Source organism: Bicyclus anynana, chromosome 8 (genome assembly GCF_947172395.1).
Source record: "Bicyclus anynana chromosome 8, ilBicAnyn1.1, whole genome shotgun sequence".
NCBI lineage: Eukaryota > Metazoa > Arthropoda > Insecta > Lepidoptera > Nymphalidae > Bicyclus > Bicyclus anynana.
Window position 1 is genome coordinate 10,573,387 of NC_069090.1, and position 20,765 is coordinate 10,594,151.

At 35.8% G+C, this 20,765-nt stretch overlaps 2 long non-coding RNA genes across 3 annotated transcripts; one reads left to right on the forward strand and one right to left on the reverse strand.

Annotated features, from left to right (window-relative positions):
- Positions 1-431: 431 nt before the first annotated feature.
- Positions 432-3,304, forward strand: LOC128198298 (uncharacterized). Of its 2 annotated transcripts, XR_008251000.1 has the most exons (4): positions 432-1,074; positions 1,380-1,552; positions 2,271-2,471; positions 2,551-3,304. It is a non-coding gene; the product is annotated as an uncharacterized LOC128198298 (long non-coding RNA). The 2 variants fall into 2 exon arrangements; XR_008250999.1 differs by having other exon boundaries at positions 432-1,552.
- LOC128198299 (uncharacterized) lies at positions 3,295-6,600 on the reverse strand. Its single transcript, XR_008251001.1, has 2 exons — positions 5,890-6,600; positions 3,295-4,424 (listed from the first exon to the last, which is right to left on the reverse strand). It is a non-coding gene; the product is annotated as an uncharacterized LOC128198299 (long non-coding RNA).
- Positions 6,601-20,765: the final 14,165 nt, after the last annotated feature.

Below are 20,765 nucleotides of genomic sequence, written 5' to 3' on the forward strand. Positions count from 1 at the left end.
GGTGACAGAAGGGCTGGCTCATTTTTTGCGCAAAGGATCAGCACGGAAATGTAGCCAGTATTCTTGCCATGATTTATATAGTCATTAGGATAAGTAAGCTTAAGTTGTTTCTCATTTGCAGCTAGTTTTCGCTCGGGCTTGTATGACGTGACAGGTAGCAGCGACAGTGATTGTACCATAATTTTGTGAAACACCTAGAGAAACTACCAGCAGGGTCATTATGTAACTCGGTGAACGCTTTAAAATCACAGTCACGACAACAAATGACAGCGATTTTTCGTTTTTGCGATCATGTAACACACATCTCCCACCGAAATGACGTCATCTTGGATCGTTCTCTGTCACGGTCACTTGTAGGGATTTATCCAAGTTATAACGCAGTTTTTACGTATCGATAGTCAGTTTAAGCGATTATGTAAGCATAATGATCATACAACTGGGTGACACAGAAGTTGTCAAAGTCAATCGCTATAGAAACTAATACCGAGCAGTGTTTTAATAAAGTTTACTTGACGCCTGTGATTCAATAATTACAAATAAAAGTACTTTTAGGATTTTTTTGAATTTTGTACTATACCTTGTAAGTAAGGTATTAGTTTGTAAGTCAATAAAATCAGAATTAGAAAAGTTTTTCATGTAAAATATGACGAAAGTTGAGAATATATAGTAGGTACCTACCTACATACTTATTTCATAAAGCAGAATTACAGTTTTAGAGTTAGTTGAAGTGAATTTAATTAATTGTGTTATTTTTGTAGTGTTTACCGACATTGCCATGTACAATACAATGCATGTAGCATTTGTATTGTACGCGGAAACGGAACGAAAAAGATGTCTTTGTCGAGTTCATTGCAAAACTTTCGTGTCGCGATACCAGCAGGTTTTAGAAGAAATACAAAGTCTTCGAACAACTGCTGTTCGCAATGAATTAGAGATAAGTAAGTTATATGAATGAATGAAGGAATTTTCTTCATTCTCTGCGTTGAGCAAGTGACGTGGACTATGGGCCTAACCCCTCTCATTCTGAGAGGAGACTCGAGCTCAGCAGTGAGCCGAATATGGTATTTTTATATGGTGAGCTTCCATCATAGGATAAGTTGGTTTAAGATTTGGAGTAGGCTTATTCAGTACTAGCAGACACACCATAGTTTGACCGGTGTAGTTCCCGTTCCTGTGGGAATATGGGGTAGCACAGAGTAATACGGGCTATATTTTATATAGCCTATATTACTCTGTGCTGTAGCTTACCAATGGTGAAAGATTTTTTATAATCAGTCCAGTAGTATTTGTGTTAGATTGTAAGAAACAAATAATATTATCTAAAGATCGGTCACTGTCATCCTAAGAACCTAAATTAAACCATTGAATATTATTTACAGGTCTTGGCAGCTTTAAACTTTTATGCCAATGGATCATACAAATGGCTTTGTGATGGCTAAGGCATCTTTTAGCAAATGCCTACATGAAGTCGCTGACGCTCCTGAATACCCCAGCTGTTTAAAAAAAATGTGTTAAGTTCCCTTTGCATTAAACACAAAATCATTATAAATAAGTAAGTATGAAACTAACTTATAGCACAGTATGAAACTAACATAACCTATTCATTATATTTTTAGTTTTTTTTTTCTAAGACTCAACTAATTTGTGTTCACTACCACACTGAATCTTTCATAGGTTGATTTTGCATAAAAACTTATTTGCAAAATGAGATTGATTATTGATTGAGATTAATAAATAATACACAGAGTGCTTATTCATATCACAGGATGTTACTGTAAATAGACATATACCCAGGTGCTTAATCTAGATTAACATCTACTTACAGATTTATGAAAAAATTTGGATTGCCCGGGTATTAGGGCGCATTGATTGGCACCCATGTGACAATAGTTCGGCCTACAAGCCAAGAGCTACTAGGAGGCTAACAATTAGAATTGAATAAAAGCATGGTACCTCCTTTTATTTAAACATTAACTTATTTATATATTGTCAATTAATATTTCAGATATGTGATGCCAATCTAATAATAACATAGTGGATGCTCAATTTGGTGGTGCATCTTATGACTTGTACATATGGAACCAGTGCAATAAGACCACTTGAGGAAAACCTGCCCAATAGGGACCGCTGTTGGTTGTTAGGCAAGCTGTTGCTTAGGTATAACTGTCAGTTAATGAAACTACAGGATCCAAATATAAATTATATATAACTGTTACTTTTATGTAGGCAAAATACATAATACATTGCAATACACACTTCAATTCTTTCAGGTGACCAATGTTTGCATGATGACCCCCATCTTGGGAGCTGCTCCTAGATCCCATGAAGATATGCACAACATTGCTGTGTCAGAAATATGGTGGAGCCTTGTAGTTGGGTGCATATTGTAAAATGTTTCCTCACTCCAAAACCATGAACTCTGGTTTCCTAAACCCTCAAGCTATGCAGCCGAAGGAGGAGACTTATCACAGGTCAGTATATTATATACCTACTTTATAAGAACTTGTTGGGCAGTACCATGTATACCTACATTATGATTTATTTTTCTAGGAGAATCACTAATAATTTTGAAGAAGTGAAGAGCTTAACAATGTTTCAACCAACACCTAAAGAAGCTTTCACTTGGCTGTTAGATCAAGGGCTGGATACAGAAAACAGTAATCCTTGTGATGGCAGTATTGTCCAAGGATTCCTCACTCAAAACCATGATAACAAGTTGCTAGAACCCTCAAGCTATGCAGACAAAGGACTGGATATATTTTTTCGTGACCAAGCCTTCTGTATAATTATTTATACTTAAACCATACAAAGCACTATCTAGCCCCAAAGTAGGCATACATAGTAGCTTGTGTTGTGGGTACTAAGATAGTTGATATTATAATATTCATTTACATTTATATACTACCTATAAATACTTATATAATGTATAAATACACACACACTGGAAAAAACCCATGCTCTTCACACAAATATTTTCCAGGTGTGGGAATCGAACCCATGACCGTGGATGCAGGAGCACTACTTACTGCGCCACGCGTATGTGTTTTTATTTTGAAGCAAATTATTAAAGTTGATAATTCAAATTGTAGTCATGTTTTTAATTAATCTATAATTAATTTTTAATTTACATTTTTGTTAAATATTTACCTATACTTCAGTCTATTTTTGTTAGAGGGGGTACCTATATGTGTAAGTAGGGTCGTTTCTTGATTAAATTAAACTAAAGAATGAAAGATATATATTATAACAAAATTTGTCAACAACAATATATCAAGTCTGAATAAAAAATACCAACACAAGTAAATATATTTTTTATTTTTAAGTAATAGATGTTACACAAATATAGAACTACCTGGCCCTACCTGCTTAACATTTAACAACATTGTTTTTAATCAAATCATTATTTATTTATTTCCTACAATGTGGTAGGTACATGTTTTGTTCTTAAAATTATTGAATTGTATAGATAAACAACTAATGTAGTATTCAATTTTTTCTTTTACAATTACTTAAATAATCATCATCATCATCATCATTATAAACACATATTCGGCTCACTGCTGAGCTCGAGTCTCCCCCAGTAAGAGGGGTTAGTGCCTACCCGCACTCGGGAGACCCCGCACTGGAAAGCGTGGTTGGTCGGTTGGTTGGATGTTCGCGGCTCAAGGTCGTTGTGCATGGAGGTCCATGTAAGAGGCCTATGTCCAGCAGTGGACGTCTATCGGCTGATAAGGTAAGGGAAGGCCAATGCCTAACCCTTCTCATTCTGACAGGAGCCGAATATGGGCCAGCATATTTGGATTACATTGGCAGACATCACATATGCAGAGAATTAAGAGAATTCTCTGGTATGCAGGTTTCCTCACGATGTTTTCCTTCACTGTTTGAGACACGTGATATTTAGTTTCTTAAAATGCACACAACTGAAAAGTTGGAGGTGCGTGCCCCGGAACGGGTTCGAACCCACACCCTCCGGAATTGGAGGCAGAGGTCACATTCACTGGGCTATTAGGGATAATAATAATAGTTAAATAATATTTCCTCCTAATAATAGATAATAAAACATATTTTGATGTGCAATTTTACAATAAAATTTTTATCTAATACTATGTAATACTGAAATTAACCAAATGATAATAATCATATTCTTTATATACAGTGATGTCATAATTAACTATATTAAATTAAAATGAAATTATATTTGACAATTTTCTCTCATATGCAATATTGATAATAATCTTATAAAAAATCTGTTCATTAAATGTTTGTTTAATTCTTTCTTCATGAATCGTTCATATAGATGAAGGATTCAGAATCACCAATTTTTTCAAGGTGTTTTGCACCTCAATGGTGACCAGCGACATGGAGACTTCCATAGTCAGTCCCTGGCACTCAAAGTTTAGAGCCCACATCTTCATGTTGATCTGAAATGTAGAAAATATTTTTTTATTACATGAACTACATATGCCCCCGGTTTCTTTAAGTAGATCTCATTCCTGTGGGAATATTGAGATAAGAAATGGCCTATGTATTATATCTTGATTAAGAGTTTATATAAATGACAAATCTAGGGGGGGGTTAATTGATATATTTATACCTCAGGTATATTACTTGGTTCTACAATATATTTCTGTGAGATGGTGATAACAAAAATAATACTTTGTTGTATTTATGTTGAGCTTCTTTTCAGACGAAGAATGTTTGTGATCCTTTAGTTTCAGGTTAATGAATATTGTTATCATAAACAATACATTATTGTAAATGATAACAATATTCATTATATGTGATATTTAACAAATCAAAATGTGCAATATTTATTAAGCTGAACATGTACATAATAAAAGAAAATATAAAGTACAAATTATTATTTGAATTAGCAATTATTATCATTAAGAATTACATACACTGGATTAGGTAATACTATTCATTCATTCATGATTAGACCAATAGTCCACCACTCTGACCCAAAGCGGATTAGCAGACTTCACATAAGCAGAGAATTAAGAGAATTATCTGGTATGCAGGTTTCCTCACGATGTTTTCCTTCACCATTTGATACATGTGATATTTAATATCTTAAAATGTACACAACTGAAAAGTTGGAGCTGCATGCCCCGGACTGGATACAAACCCACACCCTCTGGAATCTGAGGCAGAGGTTACATCCACTGGGCTATTGCTGTGCTTATGGACCTATATCCCTGGCAAACCCTCTAGTCTATACTCTGCAGCAACTGGGCTTTTATGGGATTAAACTGAGCTCTTTTGTTTTTTGATTTGCCTTATATTTTATCCAGTTTTGTAGGAGATACATATACTTGTAGGATTTAACTTAACTATATATTGTAATTGAAATTTGAATTAATTATTTTAAGTGGCTAGCCTCAATCATCATAAAAAAATTACTAATCAAGGTAGGATTTTATATTTAGCCTTAATGTAACTAAAACAAACACCTACAAATACAAACAATTCTAATACATCTGCATAATGAGACAAAGTTTGATTTTGATTATTTGTCTTGTACTTAATGCTTAGAACTTAAAGGTTACATGGTGCAGGTATAGTTGTGGTTTAAAAAGGCTTGTTAATGCAATATGCTAGTCACAAAACCAAGTATTATGTTAAACTTATAATAGAAAATCATGAATTTCAATTGAATATAATTACTATCTGATGCTCGACAGTTCCACCTGCATAGTTCTCACTCTCTTGGGACTACAGGGATAAAATATAGCCTATTACACTCGCAAGTTATGTGAGTTTCTATTGGTGAAAGAATTTTCGAAATCGGTTTAGTAGATCCAGAGATTACCCCCTACAATATCAAAAATTTCCTCTCATCCTCTTTAAAATAATAATATAGAATATAGATATGTGATAACTTACACAACGCCACTGGCAGACGCGAACACGGAAGGTTTATTTAGTAGCCTGACTTTCCAAAGGCCCTCCAAAACAACCCATCGCCAAGTTTGATCCAAGCCAAGGCGATCATTGAGTTTCCCGGACATCTTTAGTTGCAAGCGATGAACTTTAATAAACAAAACACTATACAATATACTTTACATATTATCACAACGACCATTAAATTAATCATAGGCAGACGATAAAACTTTGAAGAACTTTCGTGTAGATAATGTTTTATGTAAAAGTGGCCGTTTACTTTGATAAATTAACTATTAACACTAATAAAAATGTATACGATAAAATGATTAATTAATTACTTCTATTGAAAACAAAAAACTAGCAGTAGCAAGTACTTTGATCCAACGAAACCAATTTTTTCATTAATATTTTAATACGGCTTTGTTTACCAACAAAGAAACTATGGCACTTCACTTCACCACAGACAAACAGCAAAATCAAGTATAATGCGTATATGTGCAAAAGTATGCCGCACCCGTAGTAAGTAGTACCGGGAAAGGGTGTATTTTATTTAGTCGCATAATGTCGATAAAATTTTGCGCCTAGAACGATATCACTAGGCATTGTGGCTGTCTTTTGTCTTACATAATCGGAATTGCAAAAACACTCTAGTGTTCAATTTAGCTTTGCGTTACACAGTTAGAAGTGATACGTCGAGATACATAATCAGCCTGCAGGTATGATCGAGTCAATGACCAACTAAATGTCAAAGAATAAAATAAAGGTATAATGCCTATAGTCTCCTCAATAAATGTACTATCCAGCGTAAATATTATTTTGTTCTCTAGTAAGTAGTTCCTGAGATCGTAGTGTTTAAAGAAAGAAACCAACTCTTTATTGTTATAGAAGAAGACGCTATTAGACTCCATATTTCATTAAAAGTTAACATACATATCGTATCTACTAATATTATAAACGCGAAAGTTTGTATGGATGTTTTTATGTATGTTTCGATGTTTGTTTGGATGTCTGTTACTCTTTCATGCCGCTACTACTGAAGTAATTTGGCTGAAATGGAAATAGATTTTACTCTGGATTAACGCATAGGCTACTTTCTATCCCAGAAAATCCATGGTTTCCCGACATTTGTGAAAACTGATGGTTTTGATGATATGAATGTTTGTTACTCTTTCACGCCTCGACTACTGAACCACATTAGCTGAAATTTGGTATTGAGATATATTATAGCCTGGATTAACACAAAGGCTACTTTTTATCCCGGAAATTTTTATCCATGGTTCCCAAGGGATTTGTGAAAAACTAAATTCCACGCGGACGTCCGCTAGTACATATATAATCTATATTTTCCAGTCATATTCTAGTCTTGCACGACCTTTGTGTAGATCCACTTTTTGACCTTTAGCACCGCACCCAGCCAGGTATCGCCTGCAATACTAAAGTTCACGATCAAGCTTTTTCATCGCCTCGAGATAATCTCGTAATTCAATTACATTAACATTTTGGACGACATTTAGTTACGCAGCGGGAGTTTTTATAAATATTATATATAGTACTCATTTTTCTCTTTTTTTTCAATTTTTTTCTCTAAAAGAGGTAAATTTTGGGTTTAGGGTTTCCCAGTTTTACCATTACTTTCTACGCATTTGAATTTTATTTTTTTAATGAAGTTAATTTTTACGTGTTAATAATTACCTAATCATCTTTACACCTGCATGTGATGTGTTTAATTTCTAATCCAAATAGGTAAAATATATATGTATAATTAAACGAAAGGAGGTAGTTTATAGTTTATAGAACTAGCTCGGAGTACCTACTATTTAAAAACTTTTCCAGAACAACTATTATACAGTACCTAGTACATAGTACTGTATTATATAGTGTATTATCTATGCTACTATTTATTTTGTTTCATATTGTACCTAGTACATACTACTATATTATACAGTGTATTATCAATGCTACTATTTATTTTGTTTTATATTCGCCTTACTTTGTTTTTTTTTGACGTGATATATTGATAAACAAGCACAATGCAGGATGTACTTTGCCAATGTCGAGTTGATTGGAGAAACATCTCCTTTGCATTCTCCTTGCATCACACATCTAAATATTTAGGATGAGTTATAAATTATGCTATGTATTTAACTTTACACGACGTTTAACTAGTAACGAAGTCGTGGGAAGTAGAGACAACTGTCTGCTCATTTTGTAAGCAGTCATGATTCGTATGAATGACTCACTCGATCATATCTTAATTGTTGCAAAGGAATGAAGGTGTAAAATGTATTGTTCGTGTAAGTATTTGTAATTACAAATTGGTACATTATTCGACTATGTTAAGGTAACTTAGCTCATCAGCTTCCTACTGAAAACGATGCCTTTAATAATAATGCGATTTATAAACAACTAGCGACCCGCCCCGGCTTTGCAAGGGTGCTGTTTAAATACTATGAGAGCGCGAGAGTGTGAGAATTAAACCCCCCTAATTAATATTAAATATACATTATTTAATATTTGAATACGAAATATAACAAACAGTACAATCTAACTAAATAACAAAGATAAAATCGAATGCGTATGCGACGCATTTATGACGTTGAAATGAGAGACGCGATTTAGCGAAAGCGTTGTCGCCGTCGTCAAAATACTAATTTTTTGCTAATTTTAATTTTTTATTTTTTATTTGTTTTATATTGAGCAATAAAGTATTTCTTCTAATATTAGTCTATACTACAGGATATCTTGATAGCACACCCTGCGCCTGCCGACCGCTGTGAACTGGGACGATTATAGTATGCGCATTATCATCTGAGTCGTCCGGTCATAAAAGTCAAAAAAGATAGGAATGTGCAGCGCGCCTACCTGCGCACCCTAATTATCGATAAACGGCTACCTGCGCACGTGCTAATGATGAGTCAATAATGATTTGGACGATTCTGATTGGTCGGTTTCTAATGTAATTGCATTGCGTATTTTTTTTGCTATAAATGTGTTTACTGCAATTAAATAAATACATTCATGTGTTACTCGTTGCGCACTATGGATACTAATATATAATAAATTTGGCAGAAGACGAAGATTCTGATGATGAAGACTCAGATGAAGATTAATTTTATTTAGTTAATAATTATATAATATGAAATATGTATTATATTAAATCAAATATTGTTAATTTTTTTAATTTTGTGAACAAGATACGATAATAAACTTTACTTATCGATAATATGTCTTTCATTGTTACACCCTTCACTAGACGGCTCCATAAGACCCATAAGTGCAAGCGAGATAGATATAGAGAAATGATTTATGGCCCTAAGACTCAGTTGTTAATGCTATTAGTATAGTGCGGTCTGCGCCCCTGCTTTTAAAATCTCTGATATATTTTCTGTACTATAATATTTATGTACTTTCTATACATATAAACCTTCCTCTTGAATCACACTATCTATTACTAAAAACTGCACTAAAATCCGTTGAAAAGTTTAAACGATCTAAGCGAACATACTGCGGGAGCGACTTCATTTCATCCATCATTAACAACCCATATTCGGCTCGTTGTTGAACACGAGTCTCAAATAATGGATATGGATAATATTTCTTCTCATATAATGGAGTAAAAAGTGGCTATATAGTAGGCTGGTAAAATATGATAATGATGATGCCGCTCAGCTTAAACTTCGTCTGACATAATAACATATAATATCATATTATATGTTATTATAAGAATTTTAATTTTAATTTTAAGAGAATATCATATAATAACATATCTCGAATACATACACTTAGGAATATTAGGTATGTTAGTCAAATACTTACTAACCAAGTAAGTTGAATAAATTTCTATACAAATAGGTACCTACTATCGAGTTGAAGTGTTTGTTTGTTTGACATGCTAATCTCAGCAACTACTCGTTAGAGTTGAAAAAGTCTTTCAGTGTTGGACAGCCCATTCGTTGAGGAAAGCTTTATGATCGTTTTACGTGAGTAAAATCGCTAGGATCAGTTAGTTTCAATGAAACCTCAATTATCCAAGAAAACGTGTAAAGATAAAAAAATACACCAAATAGAAACAGTTCCATCTAAAAAAAAACATACAGTCGAATTGAGAACCTCGTCCTTTTTTTGAAGTCGGTTAAAAATCTTTTCCATTCCACTATCGTAAACATTATAATAAGTAGGTAAATAAGCAATTAGAGTAGGTGGATAGGTAGACATTAACAGGTACCTGGCCTATTCATTCCTCGAACATTACAATAATTTGTATCAATTGAGAGAATTTAAATTGGCCGATAATTGAAATCCTGGTAATTAATTAGAGCTTTACGAGTTGTTGTCAATTCAGTGTCGTGCACATCATACATACATAAATGCACTGCCTACCCCGAGGACTCATTACGAACCAGTAATGGAAAAGGACACAGTGCCTACCCTAGATGTACCTTGTGCACACCACCAGGCGATGCTTCTGCGCTCGCACAAACCCCCCCCTGACGCCGCTGACGTCCCTTATGGATCCTACGGCACTTACACAATTAGAAAAAAAAAGCTACTATAGAGTGGTATCTGACGCCGCGCGGTTTCACCCGCGTGGTTCCCGTTCCCGTAGGAATACGGGGATAATACATAAATGGGCTATCTAACACTGAAAGAATTTTTCAAATCGGACGATCGCAAAAAATGTATGGGAATGACAGATCTTGCTCACGTGACCTGTCGTCGACAGGTCACGTGAGCAAGATCTGTGTCGATAGCAAATGTCATTCCCATACATCTTTCTAGTTTTCGAAGCGCTAGCGATCGTAGAAAGAGAATCGACGTGCCACTAATAATCGCTTATAATCGACTGTAGGGGCTATATTCCTGAGATTAGTGCGTTCAAGGATACAAACAAACAAACTCTTCAGCTTTATAATATTAGTATACAGATTCATTTCCTTTTTCAGTTTATTTTATTATTTAAGAAATAAACTAAATTAAAATCATTAAATAATAATTAGTAATGTTGTATAGTTAAATGCTGCACGTTTTTTGCAAATGATAGTTAACTAACTAGTCTGAATTCTGTTATTTTTGCGTTTAACTTCGATAGACATTCGATCGAAGTTAATCGATCGATTCGATCGATCGATATGACATTCACCAATGCGAATTTGCTTAACATACTATTGTATTTGTTACTGCTTGCGTTTTTAACTACTACGAAATGAATACGCCAATGATTCAATACATCTGAAGCTTCAATAGCATTAAGTAAGAGGCAACTCCGTGAGGTCATTGGTGCTATCCCTCTAAAATATTGCCCAATCCTATACGGAAATTAAGTAAATCATCATTATCATCATCATCATCATATCAGCCGATGGACGTCCACTGCAGGCCTTTTGTAGGGACTTCCAAACATCACGATCCTGAGCCGCCTGTATCAAGCGAATACCTGCGACTTACTTGATGTCTTCATTCCACCTGATGGGGGGTCGACTAACACTGCATTTATTAGTGCAGGGTCGCCGTTCAAGCAGCTTGGGACCCCACAACGTCCACCGGCTCTTCGAACTATATGCCATTGCTACTTCAGCTTCGCGACTTACTGAGCTATGTCAATAATTATTTAAATAGATCATGATTATCTTACGTAATATCAAGGTTTTTTATACTATCAATCCGAGGGGGGCAAGGAATTTTATGGTAACTGGCAGGAAGCGATGAGAAGAAGATGAAGATAAAAACTAATTTTGAAGTTCTCTATGTTTGTCGGACGTCCTGGTATGGCTCTTTTTCATTACTATTTTATACGCTAAGCAGGGGCGTAGCTACCGCCGTATCAATGATATGGCGCCCCCGGACTACAGGGGCCCCTTACGTGTGAAAGCTAAAATCAGTAAAATGTACACAATAGATTTAGTCTAGTGCTTCTAAACCTTACCCCTGCTTTGTACAAACAATGTATTCTGTGCCCCTACCACATCGTACTATGTAAAATGAGAACCAAAATGTTGAATTCGAATTTTGAATGTTTATGCAACACTTTACTACACAAGATATAATGTTTTTTTTTATGGTCCGAGTGGGAATTGGAATTTTTCTTGAGATTTACCGCTCGTCTATAGGCCCCCGAACTAATTTTGGTCCAAGGCACGCTACGCCACTGACGCTAAGCAACTCTTTAAATTGTTTAACATCCTTCAAAACCGCTTACATTGTTATTAACTCGTTATCAAGATTAGCGAATTAATTTCATAAATCGGATATACCAAAGCACCGGTAGATTATTTTACAGCTGCAATTCTAGCGTGGAATAAGTGACTATGCATTTTTTATCGCTTATTCATCTACGGATTCCATTTTTTGTGTTTCAAAATAGCTAGACATTCGAATAATGCACTTATCGGGCCAAATGTTCATAATAGAAGGCGGACCACGCCCGTGCCCGCGTTCTTGCTCCGGTATCTCTGTCGATTACTCTCAAACACCAGTGTTACATTCACAATAGCCCACTAGTAAACACTGGAATAATTTTCGTTGGAAATTAAAGGCATCGGTATAATTTTGTATATTTTATATACTATGTAGTTTCAATATTTTGTTTTGCAATACGTTTTTGTCGGTAGTAATTAGCTACGAATGAAGTTATTTACTATTTTGGTCTTTATTATCAAACTAGCGGACGCCCGCGACTTCATCCGCGTGGAATTCAGTTTTTCAAACATCTACTATGGAACTATGGATTTTTCCGGGATGAAAAGTAGCCTATGTGGTAAACTAGAGTAAAATCTATTTCCATTCCAAATTTCAGTCAAATCGCTTCAGTAGCCGCAGCGTAAAAGAGGAACAAACATACTTACACACTTACACACAAACTTTTGCCTTTATAATATTAGTGTGATGTGTGATGTGATAAACATAAAATCAATTGACAAAATGTCATTTACCTATATACGATACGATATCCACTAGAAAGTACCGGATGTCATTTTTACGTACATAGAATCTCAATTTCGTAAATGTCAACTAGCATACGTCAAAGATAGTGAATAAGCCTGCAGCTACTGACAACCCTTCGTGGATATCATAGATTAGGTAAATGACTGTTGGCACCGCCTTCAAAGTGATCAAAAGGTAGCGCATACGATGTTATTTTTCGGTTTTTAGTTTATTTCTGTGATTTTGAAATCGGTTGAATTTATTTGTTAAAAATATTTTATTTTTCTGTTCTTAGTTTTTTGTAACGAATGCGCGTACGGGAAATTGCGTTATTTTCTTTTTAACACTAAAAAAAGAATTTTTCAAAATATAGGTTAAATAATAATAAGAAATCACGAAGTTACAAACTTAAAAAAAAATATACGCGTCGAAATGTGAACCTGCCTCCTTGATGGCCTCCGTGGCGCAGTGGAAGGCGCGGTGGATTTACAAGACGGAGATCCTGGGTTCGATCCCCGGCTGGGCTGATTAAGGTTTTCTTAATTGGTCCAGGTCTGGCTGGTGGGAGGCTTCAGCCGTGGCTAGTTACCACCCTACCGACAAAGACGTACCGCCAAGCGATTTAGCGTTCCGGTACGATGTGTGTAGAAACCGAAAGGAGTGTGGACTTACATCCTTCTCCTAACAAGTTAGCCCGCTTCCATCTTAGCATACTGCATCATCACTTACCACCAGGTGAGATTGTAGTCAAAGGCTAACTTGTAAAGAATAAAAAAAAACCTTTTTTGAAATCGGTTAAAACTGTATTTTCTTGGTTGAACCCTCGCAGAAAACGTCCGAATATAAAATAGCCTAGAAGTAGTTTATATCAAAGTTACAGTCAGTAGGGGTTATTTAGTAATTTATTGTGTACAGTCAGTAGGGGCTATTTAGTAATTTATTGTGGGGCAACACGCACTCATACGCAACGAGTGTTCGCCTTCAAACAGTTGCACAGACGGCGTTCGCAACTACGTACTTCTGACAAAATACATCTATAAACTACTTACATTAGGTATATTTATGATATTACGAGTAATGCACAAATTGTGTTTTAGAAAGTGGGTTAGCATTGCTCTTTATTGAGATTTACTTTCGGTTTTAAGTATGGTAAGATTTAAAAAAAATGATCGTATCTTTGTCTATGTGCATACAGTGTAAGGTACTAATTATACTTTGTTTGTTTATTTATATGTTTCTAAATAAATAAAGAGAAAGAACAAAGAAAGAAAGATAAAACCACACCTGCTACTTAATACGCGTGAGATTCAGTTTTTTACAAATCCCATATTTTTTGGATTTTTCCAGGAAAGTAGCCTAAATGTTGCTTGACGACCTCTTCTGTCTCCCAGTGAAAGTTCCATTAAAATCGGTATAGCCGTTCCAGTGATTGATTTGCCTCGACAAACGTACAGGCTTACTTTTAAAACAACATGTTTGTGTTTTGGTAACCTGTAATAAAAACCTGTAAAACTGTAATCACTTGAGAAATTTTTAGTTTACAGACAGACAATTCAATTTTATTTATATGCAGTGATCATAAACCACTACTTATAAGTACATATTACTTGGGCATATCAAGACCAAAATCCAAAAATTAGGACCTAGCGTAATAAGCATCAGAATACCACTGTCATGTTTATTAGCACAACCTTTACAAAGGTACTAGGGCCTGTAGCCATGTGGCACGTAGATTCTCTTTCTACAAGCGCTAACGCTTCGAAAACAAAAAAGTGTATGGAAATAACAGATCCGATCGATAACTTGATCACGTGGCCTGTCGATAACGAATCTACTGACGAACTTTTAGCTTATGTAAAATGAGGAATATTTGCCTGTAAATTTATACCTACCTGCCGATTAATACCAATCTCTCGTAACTCATAATGGGAATCATTTTGTACTAGCCCGGGCTTCCATCCGCGTAGCTCCTGTTCTCGTGAGAATACGGGTATAAAATATAGCCAATGACACTCACAAATAACGTGACTTTCTAAAGGTAAAAGATGTAGTAGAGAATACTTACCTACCTATAAATTTTACCTTTATAAAATTAATATTATTAAGAGTAATAATGAGAAGTTAGTCTAAACAAAGAAATAGATACGAGTAGTTAAGTATACTGAGTAGTTACACTCACTATAAATTATAATTAACTCACCTGCTTTATGAAATGCTCAGTTTGACTTACTATTACACAATTCTTGTTATCTTTTCTTATGACTATGCTCACTACAACAATTGTTTTAGGTAACATCATTCACAAAAGTATTTCACTGATTTGTAAAGAATTAAATTATTTTGTTATTTTTGTAATAATTAAATATTATCAATCATGCAAAATTATATCAATGAAGATTGTTATGGATATGGTATGGTAAGCCTTGGTCACAGGAACAAAATATTTATGTATTCAGTTTTATGTAGCTACATAGTTGTAATTATAAGGTTACAAAAAGCTACCACCAACTGTTTTTCAACCATATCTGCTTGATAAATAGTGTCGTATAATGTATAAGGCTTGTAAAATTATACAATAATAATTATTAATCATATTATTATGTGGAGCAAGACCTTACTTCACTTTTTATATAAAAGTTAATTCATTTATTATGTGTTAGATATACTTAAGGCTTCATGGGGCAGAATGATTTGCTTAATGTTTTATAGTTACTTTGGCACTACTTACGTAGTTCTGTTAGCACAGCTTTTATGTCTTTTTTTGCAGTTTAAGGTAGGTAAACCTTTTTCAAGCACTTTCAAGTATCTGAATAAGCTAAACAGAAATTATGGCAACAAGTAACGGTAATGGTACGTACCTACAGCTAGGTATTATCAAAACTTGGAAAAAATTGTCAAACTCAAATGATAAATTAAGAGAAAAAGAACCCTAAACATCAACCTTATGGATAAGACATTGGGATCATCAAACAGGTTTATTTGCTCCTTTTTGTACTTAAAACTTTATCTTTACTAAAACCACATTATCCCATTTCTGTTTGCGAGTGTACGGAGAGAATGTCGAGACAAGTGGGCGCGGTGGGTTTATATCAGTGAATTGTGTTTTAGTACCACTTGCACTATTTCACACTATTGTTAGGACCAGCGTACACTAGATACTTGACTTACTTTAGCAAAATATAATTATTATAATTAGCTTGGCAAGTTCGTTGATGACACTGCCATGATATGCGGGCGACGGGGGGGACTATGCGGATGCGAAGTCGTGCGCGCGGGGCAGAGGGAAGAACTGTGTGGGTATGAAGTCGTGCTACCTCCCTCCCGGCCCCCGCGGACCATTGGGAGTATTACGAACGAATTTGCCAAGCTATAGACACTCGATTTGTAGTTTTCCGCGACTTACTTTAGTTAAATATAATTATTATAATTAGCTACTAGCTACTAGGCCGCGTATTAGAAGATTTATATGAATTTGACACAGAATACATATCTACAAGCATTGGCGTACATAAGGTTGTCGAATATGCACTAGTATTAACTAATTTGGGCAAATCTGTACTTGGTAAGCATTAAGAAAAACATCTATTAGGGTATGCAGTACTTTAATGTAGGTATGTATGAACCACAAGAGGACTTATCAAGCAAGCAAGCAGTCATATGAACAGGAGGTGCTTTACAAACGCCAAGTGGCACTAATGAGCACTGGTCTCCGCACAAGGTCAGTTTCCTGAAACCTATTATTTATTACAGCACAGAAGACTGCAAATGTGCAATTGCCTTTAGGCACGGCCGACCAGCTGGTAATGGCACAATTACGTTAAACGCATTGTCATTATTGCGTATAGGCCTTTTTATTTAGCTGTCGGTAAATATAGACATAATAATTACATAAATACCCGGCTTTGCTTTCATACATATTGATTTGAACTGATTGAAAATATAATTAGGGTTCTGTTTCTAAGACTAATTACATATTTCTCGCTTTGCGATACATATCTCTAATGCGTATAGTTTGATTATTTTGTATTTTTTTCTCATAGATTTTACTGTTTATTTTCAACTTATTTCAATAAGCTCAGATACAAATCATATAGGTTCTGTAACTTTTTGATTAGTTAATCATCAATTTGGAGAAGCAGCTGATGCAAATATATACTATAGACAAAGGGAGTCGCGCGACACGATCTGAGGATTAGTTTTGTGCTCCCTATAAAGTCATACTAAGCAGCGGGTCGTACCTACATTGGTTCCTCAGCGATACTCCATGAGGCTATCGGCGACCTGGGCGGCCTGGTAGGCTTCTGGAGCGAGCTCGGCTGGATGCAGTGAAACCAGCGGGAACCTACACCGAGGGACCCACGCACAACGGCCAAGTACGGAAACGGCCCAGAAGAAAGAAGAAGAAGGGTGGTACGACCCGGTCGCGGTCGCAGGTAGCGGTCGCGGGTCGCAGTCGCCAAGAACCGATTGCTAAATTTAGTTAATACTAATATAGTATGAAACCTGATGATCTTCAAACGGCTGGGAAGGGGCATCGAGAATGCAACGCCTACCAACCAAGTCCAGCTCGCGTGTGCACGGTGGCGTGGCGGTGGTGCGAACTTAGAAGCAACGCCAGTGGCGTAGCGTGCCTCGAAGGAGCCCTGTACCAAAATTAGTTGAGGGCCCCCAAATAAAGGGTAAAAATTCCTCACAACAACAACAAATAAACGTAAGTAGGATATTTCCAACTTTTGTGCGGACGCCTAAACCTCGGGAAAAAAAGAAAAGCTTTTTTTTTACTTTTGTCATTTCTGAAGTGAAATTCTAGGCCGCTTTTTTATACGTTTTTTTCGGGAAGCACCAGATTCAGTGAGATTGTGGACTACACTTTACTAATATTTACTTTTACACCCTGTAGTCCGGGGACCTCGTATCTTTGATATGGCTGAAACGGCAGTAGCAATGCCTTATGATCTTCAGTTACAGTGAAATTGAAACCTTCTTCAATTTCATTGTCTGTATCAGACTGCACAGTGATGCCATCCTGGTGGACATCTGTAACGCGAACGCGGTGTGACGACACAATATATTTATGCACTCGCACTGATCGCTATCGCAAGTCACCTTGACTTGCCTTGGGCCCTTAGCTTAAGGGCCCCGTCACTGTTAATCCGGCCCTGTTTACGAGTACATTGTCAACAACTGAAAATTTAAACAAGTGCCTATTATGTACCTAAATATTGCAATCGGATAGAATCTACATAATTATTATAGGAAACTTATTATAATGCAACGCTTGATGATAGTTTAATCCAATTAGTGCAACTCCCGGACGCACCGGAGCGTGGCCCACGCGACCTAAGAATGTCGATTAATTACCCACTAGGTGTATGTGTAATTAACCTCTAGCCAGTCTACGAATATTAGAAGTAAAAGCGTCTCGTTGGTGATATTCCTTTAGGCCATTTATTCATACTTTGTATGCATCATCATTCCTGGCTGAATGACATCAAATTATCCTCCATGGAGAAGAGGCGATATGGACCATAGACCCACCAGTTAAGGGTGATGATGATGGTGACTGGTATCGATGGCTTAACTTGCTTTTAAGGCACAGTGGTTTTCAGCTCTGAGCTGAGATTTTTTATTGATATTTTTAGAAGAAAGAAAAGCGTACTTCGTATAGTATTTCATAACCCAATCCAGAATTCGAACACAGAAACACGTGACCAGAAATCATATAGGCATGCATTGGCTTAACTAGGATTGTATCGAGGGGGGGCAGCTATACTTAAATTGAGTATCTCAGATTACTTGATACTGTCCGACCAAACCAGCTTCAGTTTCGGTTTCGGCTGTAGTTTCGGGCGGTTTCGACCGAAACGAAATAGTTTTCAATCCATATCCCGCTCTGCTTCTATCGCATAGCTATGGAGCTCCCCCCCCGCCCCTCCCCCCACGGTACAGGGGCACGGGAAAAATTATTTCTTCTATTCTTATTCGGTTGAGGTTACTTAAAAACACAGTATATATATATGACGGAATTCTTCCCCTTTCAAAATTATAAGAAACTGCGCTAGCATTATATAGCTAGTAGTAGATACGTTTAGACTACCGTGATAGCCCAGTGGATATGACCGCTGCCTCCGATTCCGGAGGGTGTGGGTTCGAATCCGGTCCGGGGTATGCACCTCCAACTTTTCAGTTGTGTGCATTTTAAGAAATTAAATATCACGTGTCTCAATCGGTGACGGAAAACATCGTGAGGAAACCTGCACACCAGAGAATTTCTTAATTCTCTGCGTGTGTGAAGTCTGCCAATCCGCATTGGGCCAGCGTGGTGGACTATTGGCCTAACCCCTCTCATTCTGAGAGGAGACTCGAGCTCAGCAGTGAGCCGAATATGGGTTGATGACGATGAGATACGTCTAACTTTTGTCAAAAGTTCACACGCAGACAAAGTCGCGGGCGTCCGCTATTTAAAAATAAAAGGATCTTTTATAGATTCAAATAAGTAATTTTGCATTGCACCATGCATAACATTATCCAGTTAATAATAATAATTACTATTTGCTCTTGAAAGGGTCAATAATTAAAACTTGAAGAAACATTTCAATCTGCAATCAACTACTCGCTCGGTACGTTAATAACTACTTCACTTTTTGTAACAAGGTAAGGGCTGGTTTATAACGACAGACATTTTGTTAAGACGTTTTTTTTAAAAATTACTTTTGTTCTATGAAATTTTAATTTACAAAAGTAAGTTATGAGATATAATTTACGTATTCGTATCTAGTAGATTATTATACAAGGGGTTAAGATAAATCACATTTTGCAAGGTATTTATAGTCCCGAGCATTTAGGCCAGGTTCTAAAAACCGAGTTATAAAGGATTTGCAACCCCTAATATAAAAAACCACTCTTTACCTGCGTTTATATACTAGAACGAAAGCAAAAACTTCAATAACTTTACTTAACCGTTAACGCGTTTTGGATCTAAGCTTCATATCCTTTTTCCTGTAAAGAGGGAGGCCTAACCCTGTATTGGGCCGTTAAATTGGCTTGTAATTATGACGATAAATTAAACTAAATGAATTTAATTAAAATTATGACTTCAAATTAACGTCGTAATACATTTCGTCCATCATGTATAAAGCTTAAATGATTCGCTCAAGCATTCGATGTATCTGACGACAAATGCATGTAATTATAATTGTAAAAATCATCCAGTGAGCAGCAGCAGCGATAATCACTCTTTTTATGTGACACGACTTATACCGAGGTACGTGAATTATTCATCTTTTGTCCTACTTTTAAGGTTTTTTAGATATACTTAAGGACATGATATTATACCTAAGTCTAAGTATTTTCCTATTACAATGGTAAGGTATCCTACTAATATCCAACAAATATTTAAATAAAAAGGCGAAAGTTTGTATGAATGTTTGTTATTTTTTAACATCGCGACTACGAATATTGAACGTATATGAAGCTGAAATTTAGAATGGTAATAGATTTTATCCTGGGTTAACACATAGGCTATATTTAGACGCGAAAAAATTCATAGTTCCTGCGAGATTTTTGATAGTTTTACTGATTATATTGTTGTCCCGAAAGAAACCACGATTCCTGCGAGAATTGTTGAAAACTGATTGTAATGATTGTATTTCACACAAAAACTACTGACTGCATTTGGTTGTTATTTGTGGAAACCCTAATATATTTTGTGGAAACCCTAATTTCACGCGGGGAAGTCCGGGTATCAGCTAGTTTATTTTATTTAAGATATATAAAAACGGTAAAAAAAAATTAGGTCAAATACCATAAAAATAAAAATAAACCCAGACAGCCTTCATAAAATGAGGTGTATGTCTGGCTGTCGCAGGCTATTAGTCTATAAGATTCATTCAAGTAGATTAATTTCTAAGAACAAAGCTGTCCTATGATGAACGGAGCAAAAAAGTCTATACGCC